The sequence below is a fragment of the Rana temporaria genome, chromosome 3 (genome assembly GCF_905171775.1).
Source record: "Rana temporaria chromosome 3, aRanTem1.1, whole genome shotgun sequence".
NCBI lineage: Eukaryota > Metazoa > Chordata > Amphibia > Anura > Ranidae > Rana > Rana temporaria.
Window position 1 is genome coordinate 49,305,549 of NC_053491.1, and position 12,624 is coordinate 49,318,172.

Genomic DNA, 12,624 nt, shown 5'->3' on the forward strand with positions numbered 1-12,624 from the left:
GCATTAAAAATTTAGAACATGCTCTATTTTTTCGTGTTGTTTTTCACGTTGTCGTTTTTCACATCGTGAAAACCGGTCGTGTGTAGGCTTTAACGACATGAAAAAAAACGCGCATGCTCAGAAGCAAGTTATGAGATGGTAGCGCTCGTTCTGGTAAAACTAGCTTTTGTAATGGAGATAGCACATTCGTCACGCTGTAACAGACTAAAAAGCACAAAGACTGAAAAGCGTGAATTGTCTCTCACCAAACTCTTAATAACACGAAATCAGCAAAAGCAGCCCCAAGGGTGGCGCCATCCAAATGGAACTTCCCTTTTATAGTGCCATTGTACGTGTTGTACGTCACCGCGCTTTGCTAGAGCATTTTTTTTTCATGATCGTGTGTAGGCAACGCAGGCTTGACAAGAATCGGGTTGAAAAAAAAATTTTTTTTTTTTTAGACCATTAAAAATGGTTGTATGTACTTGGCATAAGAAATAACTTTTAGTGTAATTTTTAAACTGAACTATTACAACACGAGATGGCTCTTGTTGTCACCAGAGTCACCAGATCTAGTGTCTCCATTGTGAGATTTCCCATCTCTTACTTTTATGGGGACAACGTGAAATTTGGGATTTTTTTTTACGTTCACTTTCAATGATAATAGTAAACATGACAAAAACAAAGGGTGAATCTCCCTAATGGGGGCACAGATAGCAATACAAACCAGACAGGTTTTCTAATCCCTCTCCGCACTATTCAAAGTAAAAAAAATGCCTAATGAAAGAATTTATGGAAAAAAAATTACCAGAGAGATTGCATTTACATAGTTTATTTGTGCCTGTGTTTTACACCTTTATCATCCTCTACTATAATATACTGTATAGGGCTGAGCCCCACGCCTACCCCAGTGGTTTTATGATATTCATCAAGAAGTACATTTTAGCCACAGGACCATCTACATTTCTAGCTAAGACACCACAATCCATTAGAGTTGCACGATTAATCTTTAAAGAATCGAAATTCTACTCCCCTCCCAATCTTAAAACAGCATTTCTCCGATTCTATGTAACAAGTGAAGTTCTCTGCTAACTTCTGACACCTGACAAATCAGTTTATTTCAACATAGTAGATAAAGAGAAACATTGTAACATTTCGTTCTTAGATTGAAGGAATGACCTTCAGTTTAACCATTTAAAGACTAAACATTTTTCTGACATTTGTTGCTTACAAGTTAAAATCAGTATCCTTTGCTAGAAAATTACTTGGAACCCACAAAACATTGTATATATTTTTTTTAGCAGAGACCCTAGTGAATAAAATGGCAGTTGTTGCAATATTTTATGTTACACTGTATTTTCGCTGTGATCTTTCAAATGTTTTTTTTTAAACAAATACACTTAATGAACTGAAAAAAATAAATAAACAGTAAAGTTAGCCTAATTTTATGTAGAATGTGAAAGATGATGTCACACCCAGAGAATCTTAATCTTTATTCTAAGGAAAAAAATGTTGATTCTCATTTTAACCAGAATCATGCAGCTCTACAATCCATTGATACGGTGTGTGATTCTACATTAATACTTACATCCCTTCAAGACTATTCCCCCTGGCTCCTTATCTGATGACATATTTCAGCACCACCAGACTGGGAATCTATGGCCCTTGTTGTAGTGCTCCTATATTTGCCGGGATAGACGTATACTGTGGTACCACATCCACGGTCACACCGAGGGTAAGGTCTTTGAAATTAAAGGGGTTGTAAAGGTTCGTCTTTTATTTTCTGAATTGGTTCCTTTAAGCTAGTGCATTGTGGGGTCACTTACCTTTTCCTTCCATTTCCCTTCTAAATGTTTTTTTTTCTTTGTTTGAATTTCTCACTTCCTGTTTCTCCTCAGTAAGCTTTCCACCATCATCCGAGCGGTGAAAAGTCATTTAGAACAGCTTACTGAACAGCTTCCTGAGGAGGAACAGGAAGTGAGAAATTCTGACAAAGAAAACAAAGAAAAAAACATTTAGAAGGGAAATCGAAGGAAAAGGTAAGTGAACCAACAATGCACGAGCTTAAAGTAACCTATTTCGAAAATATAAAACGAACCTTTACAACCCCTTTAAGTACATATTGTTGCCTTTTGTTATGCTGTTACTATAATTATTGCTTTCTTTTCTGTAGAAATACATTTCTGTGCTTGTTCTCTAAAAACTCCTGAAGAAGTGGAACTATATCCGCAGAAAATGTCGAGAAGAATCTGAATATATATAATACGTAATAAGGTTTTAAAGTTTCAACCTTTTTTACCATCACTATATTTTTGTCCAGTTCATAGAGAGCAATTGGATGCCCTCGGTGGCAAAATCTGTCTGTGTATATCTGTGTTTTTTTTTTAATGCTGCAATAAATACAAATTTTTATATATTTACCCATGTGTGTAAATCTTTATAAGGTCCAAGCCTCAAAAAAATGGTTTCCCTATCCTCTACTATAATGTCATTAACAGGGTACATTTATTTCTCTTCATTGAAATTTTCTTCCCTAGTTAATATAAATTGATCGTTTAAACCTGAACTATAGGCAAATAAACAAAACGCAACTTAAAGGGTCACTAAAGGAAATTTTTTGCTGAAATGACTGTTTACAGGGTATAGAGACATAAAAGTTAACTGATTCCTTTTAAAAATGATTAAAAATAGATTAAATTCAATCATATAATGTGCCTACAGTTTAACTTTCGTTTTTTAAACTGTTTTCATGTTTCTGTGAAGTAAAGAGACCCACAGAACAAAAACAAACAAATCCAGAGCAGTGTTTTGTTTTTAAAATGAATCTGATTGGTTCTGTTAAGTTTTAGACACACAGTAATGACAGCTTAGACCACAGAGAGAAAGCTCCCAGTACGATAGTTATAAGGAAACCGACAACCAGGAAGTGTGGAGATCACAGCAGAATTACAGCAACTTCAAAGCAAAAACGAACAATGAGGACATGAAACCAGGACTGCAGTAAGGTAAAGGAAGCTAATTAGCTAAAAAAAAAAATCCTTTAGTGATCCTTTAATGCATTGTGTATTAATTAATACATCCTTAAATGAGTTTTAAATGCCAGCAGTGTAAGTACCTGAATTTGATTTGGTATCAGCCCCTTACAGTCACTGTACAGCAAAGCTTAAATTTGGGTAGGAAAAAAACGGCACCATCAGTTGTACTGCAGTGCTCATGCGCTAACGAGCGACATGCTGTTAGGAGGAGCCTCTGAGGGACAGAGATGACAGTTGCTCTCTAAAAATCATAATTTAACCACTTTTCACACTTGGGCCGTTATATGACGCCCTGGACTTTGAGTGGGGATATTTAAATGATGCCTGCAGCTACCAAATCACATAATTATTTTGAGTAAATAAAGTCCCTCCTTCAATTAAAATATTCTACTGTTCCGCAGCTAAGCTAGTTTTATGGCTAACCATCCTAATTGTAAAGAGTCAATTGTTTTCAATCAGCAATGAGAGGTGAGGATCAACATGGCTGCCCACATGTATATGGAATTATGGAAGACATGCACAGAAAAAATGTTTTTTAGTATGTTAATACACATTGATCAAACTGTTAAATATTAAAGTGACAGTAAACTTAAAAAAAATCAGTTTGAGTATTTTTTTTTCTATTCTATTGCTGTCAGCCTCATAGAGAATGTCACAAGGAGGCAGAAAAACACAGTATGAAACACATTAATGAAAAATAGATTACAGGGCCACTTAAAGTGGTGTTCCACCCTAAAAATGAACTTTCTATCAACAGCTTGCCTTTAATGTAAAAAAAAAAACCCTAGTTCCTGGTCCTAGGTGGTTCAACTTCCTGTCCTAAGACCCCATTGCCTCCTGGGAAATGATGACACTCATTTCCCAGGAGTCTCTCTGGGCATTACTGTGCCTAAAAATCGCCCAGCATGCACCTCTCCCTGAAAACCAGGAAGAAAAAGGAACTGGGCTTCACATGCCCACACATATGATGGATACGGCCACAACATGAGCTGGAGGATATAAGGCAAGTGTTTGCAATGATTTCTGGAATGATTGGGGAGCTATTAATATGTTTTAGGGACTATTTAATGTGATTAATTTTAGCTTGCAAAAAAAAAAAAATTATGCCCGGAACCCTGCTTTAATTACATTAACCTATACCTTTTAATTCCTATTTACCTAATTTGTAGCCATGACTGGCAGTTGTGGCGTGGAAAAATTGTGTGTTTTTAAGCCAGTGTGCATGGACCCTTTTTTTTTCATGTTCTGCAACTAAAAATAAAAATAATTATATTCCCCTGCATTGCACAAGGTCAGATAGGAATCATGTGCCTCATGCTGAGCCAACCGTACTGAGGTGTCCATGGCAAATGTAGATAGTGGTGACATAGTTCTACACATCTACTATAAAATGTACAGTATACAGAAGGACATCGGGCTCTTCTGGTGTGCTTACTTACTTTGACTCAGAGAGCCTGCATGCAAGTGACAAAACAACCAGGCAACTAGCATTTCCAGAAGGGGTTCAGCAACAGCAGACACTATGGGCCAGATTCACAGTGCAAGTACGCCGGCGTATCTACTGATACACCGGCGTACTTTCAAATTTGCCGCGTCGTATCTTTAGTTTGAATCCTCAAACCAAGATACAACGGCTTTTGGCTTCGATCCGACAGGCGTACGGCTTTGTACGCCTTTAGATCGTAGGTGCAATACTTTGGCGCCCGCTGGGTGGAATTTGCGTCGTTTTCCGCGTCGGGATGCTAATTAGCTTTTTCCGGCGATCCACGAAGGTACGCGCGGCCGTCGCATTCTCTTACGTCGTCGCCAGTTGGCTTTTCCCGGCGTATAGTTAAAGCTGCTATTTTGTGGCGTATTGATAGACTTGCCATGTTAAAGTATGGCCTTCGTTCCCGCGTCAATTTTTTTTTTTTTTTTGCGTTAGTCGTCCGTGAATAAGAAAGGACGTAACTCACGTCTACGTTCAAAAAATTACGTTAGTGCGACGTCATTTCGCGCAAAGCACGGCGGGAAATTTCAAAACGGAGCATGCACATTTCAATGGGCGCGGGGACGTGCTTCATTTAAATGAATCACGCCCCCTACCTGCCCAATTTGAAATACGTGCCGAGAAATATACTACGCCGCCGTAACTTACGGCGCAAAATCTTCCTGGATTCGAAATTCCGCCAGGTAAGATACGGCGGCGTAGCGTATCTCTGATACGTTGCGCCAGGGCAAATGTCTCTGAATCTGGCCCTTTATTTTTACTTCAACAGCAACTTTTCCATGCAACATTACACAATATTCTTGCAGGGACACAGTGACAACACTGACATATAATGGCTCTTTAGAAATGTGTAGTAACTGTACAGAATCACAAGGTATTACTATAAATTTGCTCAATTGTATGTTGTAATTTTTAAAGGTGCAATTATCTTTAAAACTTTCTTCCTAATTGCAACTTTTGGAAAATAAAGGAATTACAAAAAAAAAAAACTTTGGAGCCTCATGTTTCAAAATTGAGATTTCAGGTTTGACTGACTCCATCATGGGTTTAAAATGGACAATCAGGTTTATGAGATTCAGATTCATTACAGACAGTCACAGGCTGCCAGCATGTAGATTAGAGAAGTATTGTACAAGATTCTTATTTCCAACGTTAAAGCGGAGTTCCACCCCACTTCCTCCCTGGCGCCGCGGCACTGGAAGGAAGACCACCTCTCCCCCCTCCTACCCTGCAACCTTCTGGGACACATCACAGGTCCTAAGCATACACAGTGCGTACCCGGCTGTAAAGGCAGGGCGCTCACAGTTAGATTGCCCGCGCCGTGGAGAGGAGGGGGAGAGGAGCTGGGCTTCATGCGCCCGCATCGCTAGACCGTGGGACAGGTCAGTGTTTGATATTTAAAAGTCAGCTACTTTTTGTAGCTGCTGATTTTTTTTTTTTAGATGCTGGAAATCCGTTTTAGCATATATAGAGCACATGGCTTACCTGATATCCCTCCTAACAATCAAAACAAAATTATTTAAACTGCGGTCTCCATTTTATATACATTGTGTTTGTCTCCAAGGTATAGAATTCAGAGACCATATCTAGATTCTATGTCTACATGATACAGCTTGTAAGACTTTATTAATCCCTAATGAATACTCTTGTGCTGCTAATTAACCTTTTTACCCATGGGAGATAATATCTCAAAACACCAACGAGAAAGAAAAGTAAAAAAAAAAAAAAAAGCTGTAAAGAAGCTACAATGTACCTGTGACATTCACAGCTATTGTACCTTTGTGGTTTTAATAATAAAATAACTTCCCTGGAGATGAGTATAGGCCTCTCTCAAGTTGTGTTTAAATTATTTTTATTATTTTCACATAAGAAAAACTTTACAAACTTTCTTACATTTTTTTTAAATCAACAATCGTTATAAAATTCATAAGTTCTTCATACATGTAACATTAACATATACAAACTACATGCTACAAAAATACAAAAAACATTTGTGTGGGTACAGAGCTAGGTCCATCCTTATAATACTACCTCTATGATGGTGTTCTTTATACTAGGGCACATTCCCCTCTCCTCTCCCCCCTCCCTCCCCCCTCCATTGAACCAAAAAAAAAAAACTCTAGTGAAAATAAGGGAGCAGGAGCGAGTTTTTTTTTCCAAGTACTTCCATACAGTCCGTACCTCCCCCCTGCGCACAACCCATTCCTTTATATATATATACCCATGTGTCTCTTGTCATCAGACCAAGAGAGAAAAAAAAAAGGGGGGGATTTCCCTTCCCCTCTCTCCTTTCACCCTCCTCCTCCCTTCCAAACCCTGGGGAGATTACCCCTTTTATAGTGTAACCCATACCTATCCCTGTGTCCATATATGTGTCATTATTTTTTAAGGAAGTGAAAGGGTGGGCCTTCTGTCCTCCCCATCACTTCATTTTATGTAAAAAAAAAAGGGGGGGGGAGAAAGGAGGAGGAGCAAAAAGAGGAAAGAAGGGAGACATTTTTTTTCTTTCCCCTTCTAAGGCCCCATACACACGAGAGAATTTATCCGCGAATACGGTCCAGCGGACCGTTTCCGTGGATAAATCCTCTCGAGGATTTCGGCGGATTTTCATGCGATGGAGTGTACACACCATCGCATTGAAATCCGCGCCGAAATCCTCTGGCGATGACGTGTCGCGCCGTCGCCGCGATTATGACGCGGCGACGTGCGCGACGCTGTCATATAAGGAATTCCACGCATGCGTCTAATCATTACGACGCATGCGGGGGATCCCTTTGGACGGATGGATCCGGTGAGTCTATACAGACCAGCGGATCCATCCGTTGGGATGGATTCCAGCAGATGGATTTGTTTGGCATGTCAGCAAATATTCGATCTGCTGGAATCCATCCCAGGGGATAAATATCCGCGGAAACAGATCCGCTGGAGTGTACACACCATAGGATCTATCCGCTGAAACCCATTTGCTGGGATTTTTTAGCGGATGGATTCTATCGTGTGTACGGGGCCTTAGTGCCAGCCTGTAAATTTTCTTCTCTCCCCATTATCTTCAGATAAATCGAGGATTGCTTAACCACTTGCTTACTGGGCACATATACCCCCCTCCTGCCCAGGTGAAATTTCAGCTTCCGGCACTGCGTCGCTTTAACTGACAATTGCACGGTCGTGCGACGTGGCTCCCAAACAAAATTGACGTCCTTTTTTCCCCACAAGTAGAGCTTTCTTTTGGTGGTATTTGATCGCCTGTGCGGTTTTTATTTTTTGCGCTATAAACAAAAAAGAGCGACAATTTTGAAAAAAAATACAATATTTTTTACTTGTTGCTATAATAAATATGCCAATTTAAAAAAAAAAAACATTTTTTTTCTCAGTTTTGGCCGATACGTATTCTTCTACATATTTTTGGTAAAAAAAAAAAAAAATCGCAATAAGCGCAAAAGTTATAGCGCCTACAAAATAGGGGACAGAATTATTATTTTTTATTATTTATTTTTTTACTAGAAATAGCGGCGATCTGCGATTTTTATTGGGACTGCGACGTTATGGCGGACACATCGGACACTTTTGACACATTTTTGGTGCCATTCACATTTATACTGCGATCAGTGCTATAAATATGCACTAATTACTGTATAAATGTGACTGGCATTGAAAGGGTTAACACTAGGGGGTGAGGAAGGGATTAAATATGTTCCCTATATAGTGTTCTAACTGTAGGTGGGGGGGTGACTGGGGGGGGGGTGACCGATCTGTGTCCCTATGTACAAGAGACACAGATCGGTCTCCTCTCCAGAGACAGCACCGCTGTCTCTGTGTGAGCCGGCAATGAGAGATGATCTCATATGTTTACATATGAGATCATCTCTCATTGGCCGCACAGATCGCATCGCAAACGGCCACTCTGATTGGCCGTTCGTGGCGATCTGTAATTGGCTGTGTCCAAGGGACACGGCCAACACAGAGTTTCCCCGCTGCGCGCTCTGGAGCGCGCGCGGGGAACGCCCAAAGGGGCGGATGTCAATTGACGTCTAGTTGGATTTTGAGATCCGCGCTGTAGCCGTCATTCGACTATAGCGCGGGTCTCAGGAGGTTAAAATGTATCCATTTCCCCCAAGTCTCTTGAAATTTTATTTCTGCATCTTCTTGAAAGCTTATTAACTCCTCCATTACTCTTATTTTATCTACCTCATTAAACCATTCCTTTATCCTTGGTGGGTCCTTCATTCTCCAATATCTCGGGATTAATGCTTTCGCTGCATTTAATAGTAATGGAGTAAGGGCTGCTCTATATTCTTTCCCTTTTCCCTTTTCCCTTAGAGATAACACTCAGGGAACTGCACAGAGGGTTTTTTATTTAGAGGAAATATAATAACTGACAGTTTTATTTATTTTCTAATTTGTATATAGATATATTATATATCTTTATTTATGTGCAATAATGATATATGTTGAAATTATCTATGCATTAGACGCGAGGATCGGGAATATCTGTGTCAGCTGCCGTGTTACTTTCCAGGTAGCAGGAATTTTGCTCACCCATTTAGTTCTGATCCTTGCGGATGTGTGACAGCGAGCAGGCGTATGGTTATCTTTGCCTGTTTCCGGTGTCATCTCTCCTGCTTTTTGTATTTAAATGATGAGAAGTCTGAACCCTTAGCCTCCTTTCCCAGTGGACGCCTTGTACGCAGAAACGCAGTGTCGGGTGGAGCTAAGGACTCTGACGTCATCATACTCCAGCTGGTCTGGCGTGAGCCGCTGCTGGTAGTTTGTTTTTGAGAGTTTTGTTTTAATCTTCTTTGGATGTCAGTAACCCATTCAATAAAGGGTACGTGTTTTTACATACTGCACCATGAAGTTTCCCTTCTTTTTATTCTAAATACTACTGCCTACTGAACGCCCTTTTTGCTGAGCTGAGAGGAGACGGTGTATGTGCACTAAGGATCCAGCTGATGCGGGGGAGTTCTCGGTGTTCCTTGGAGAGGTGAAAAAAAGTTTTTCTCTGCTGAGGAGTGATTTCCATGCCTGGAGCCTGATGAACCATCCTGTGTGTGCTGAGCTTGTATGATCTCCGTAATAGAGGTCCATCTGATGTGGTAAGCGGCCATTTATCTACCTTATTTGATGGAAGCTGTTAAACTGAAGATTCATACCCCTGCTCCCATGTTTTGATTGAACATCTGAAGTTTATTTGCTACATTGTTACATCTTGTAGGACTTCCAATCTTTTGCTATTTTGGACTTTCAAGTTATAACCAATTTTTATCTTATTTTTCTTAATTTTTTACATTTTCTGGTTGGACTTGAATGATTACTTACAGTCACTTTTTGGGGTTTTGCTCAACTATACTGTTTCATTACACGTGTGTATTGAGAATTGCTACATTTTATCCTAGGAGTATAGTTATATCACTTTCACCCCTAGGTTTTTTCATTATATATATTTTCACATATCTATATAATTTAAAGTCGCTGTTTAAGCGACTTTTCTGGTTGCGCATTAATTTTTACTCTTTTTCACTTTTACTTTTAGTTGACTATTCGAACTTATTTATAATTGCAGCACCTTGTCATATTTATATGTCACTTTGTTTGTGCCCCCAAGAGAACAAACATTTCAGGTTGTTTTGTGCACCTTGTGGCACTGACAGTTTTTTTGTGCACTTTGTGGCACTGACACTTTTTTGGGGATAGCGCGGATTGCCTCCAATTACTGATTGGTGACCTAGCCAGATGGCAGATCCACCCCCCATCGTGGTTCGGCAGACTACACTCGATAAAAATCAATATATTACCGAAGCTCCTATATTTATTTTGCACTATATCGGTGTCATTAAACCGAACAGACCTCCAAGCCTTCCAAAATAAAATTCTCCAGTTCATGTGGGGTGACAAGAGGCCTAGGGTGAACAAAGGGACAATGTACCCTCCAAAGCTTAAAGGGGGGCTTGGCTTGCCTGACCTATTGAAATACTTTTACGCGGCCCAACTCACCAGGTTTCACTCCCAAAAACCCAGAACAATATGGATGACTATGGAATCTTATTCCTGTTGCCCTGAACCAGTTTCTCATATTACGTGGCTTCCAATGAAGGAGAGACCAATAGTACTATGCCCCTCTCTTTCCTTCTTGCTAGGAATTTGGGATAGACTGTCACGGTCCCAGAAATTCAAGTCACCCCACACTCCGTTAGCTCCTCTGTTGAGCAATAAGGACTTCACCCCAGGCCTCTCCCCCCTCGCATTTGAATGGTGGACCAATAAGGGTTTAATACGGATAGCTGATCTTTGTGACAATATAGGTATGCTACCCGAACGATCCCTGGTAGAAAAATATCAACTGCCTCCCTCCGAACGCTACAGATATACTCAAATATATCATTATATGCAAACGGTAGCTTGTAAGGGGGACTTAGTGAAGATGACCCCCATGGAACATTTGTGCAGGCACTATAATAAGCGAATACAATTTTGATGTATGTCTCGATTAAACTGAATTATATGCTCTGATGGGAACAAGATTTGCATGAAACCCTTGATCTAGAGCAGTGGTTCTCAACCTGGGGGTCGGGACCCCCTTGGGGGTCGAATGACGATTTGCCAGGGGTCACCAAATCCTGGGCTGTTCCTGAAGCCTGTACTGCTTTTCCAGCCTTTTTGCTGCCACCCAGCTTGGCTGTTCTTGGAGCCCACGGCTGCCCACTCAGCCTCTTCGCAGCCGCCCATTCAGTTTCATAGCATGGCTAGGGGGCAGAGACTAGAGGTCAGCTGACTGGTGAGGAATGTAAAATTTGAAGGGCTGGATGAGACCCTATCTCCTGATTTCAGCATTGGTGTCACTGCTGCGAGACACCACAAAGTTGGAGACACCGTGAAGTCGGAGACACAGTGAGTAACACTACCTGTGATTAGAGTTGCCATTAAAAGTCCCCACTACAGTTCTCAGATCAGAAGATGACCTTGATCAAGAGCACCTAAGTGCTGATCAGAACTCCCCCCAGCTCTGCCACTGATCCCACCCCCCACGAGCACTACCACTCATCCCATACATGGAAGGGAGAGGAAAAGAGGGGGAGGAATAAAGAAAACGAGAGAGAAAGAATAAGAGAGAGAACAATAAAGATGGCTAGAGAGAGGGATGGGGAAAAAAAATGTATCCTAAGGGGTTTTAATACTGTATGAGTGGAAGGGACTCAGGGAGCACTAAATGTCCATAAGTTAGGGGCGAAAAATTTCTTGTCTTGCCTTTGGTACTGACAACCCACCATACAAAAATTATTTTAATGTTAGGGGTCCCTACAACTTGGGAAATTTTATCAAGGGGTCATGGCACTGGTAGGTTGAGAACCACTGATCTATTATTATTATTATTATTATTATTATTATTATACAGGATTTATATAGCGCCAACAGTTTACGCAGCGCTTTACTGATCTAGAGGAATGGCATGAGATATCAGAGACTGCTTCTAGATCGCTCATTAATACCTCCATTATAGAAGCTAACTACAAGGTCTTATTGAGGTGGTATATGGTACCGGCCAGATTGGTCACCTTTGTACCCGGAGCCACCTCTGGGTGTTTCAGAGGATGTGGTCAAGTGGGATCCACCTATCACATATGGTGGACTTGCCCCAAGGTCAGGAGATTTTGGATCAGGGTCTACAATTTTATATATACCCTTACCCAGATTAGCCTGACGAAATCGGCAAAACATGCACTCCTCGGTGGCAGGATAGCTGAAGCATCCAGAGTCCAACAACGGCTCCTCACTTTTTTATTTATTTCAGCTAAAACAACAATTGTCAGGAACTGGAGGTCCGCTGTACTGCCATTTGTTCAGCTTAAACGTAAAATATCGTGGCTTATGCTAAATGAAAGGTTAACAGCAATTGTGCAAGACGAGATGACGTTATTCAACAAAGTATGGGATCCATGGATCAATTACCTGTCAAACGACCCCAGAACACTCACAAACTAAACCCACTCTTAAGTTATGGGACTCAAGGCACAAAGCTGTAGTCCCCCTCCCCCCAACCTTCCCTCCTTTACTGTATTCTCTGCACTTTTTCTTTGCTTTGTTTTTACCCCCCCTTTTTTTTATAATGATCTTAATTATTGGGTT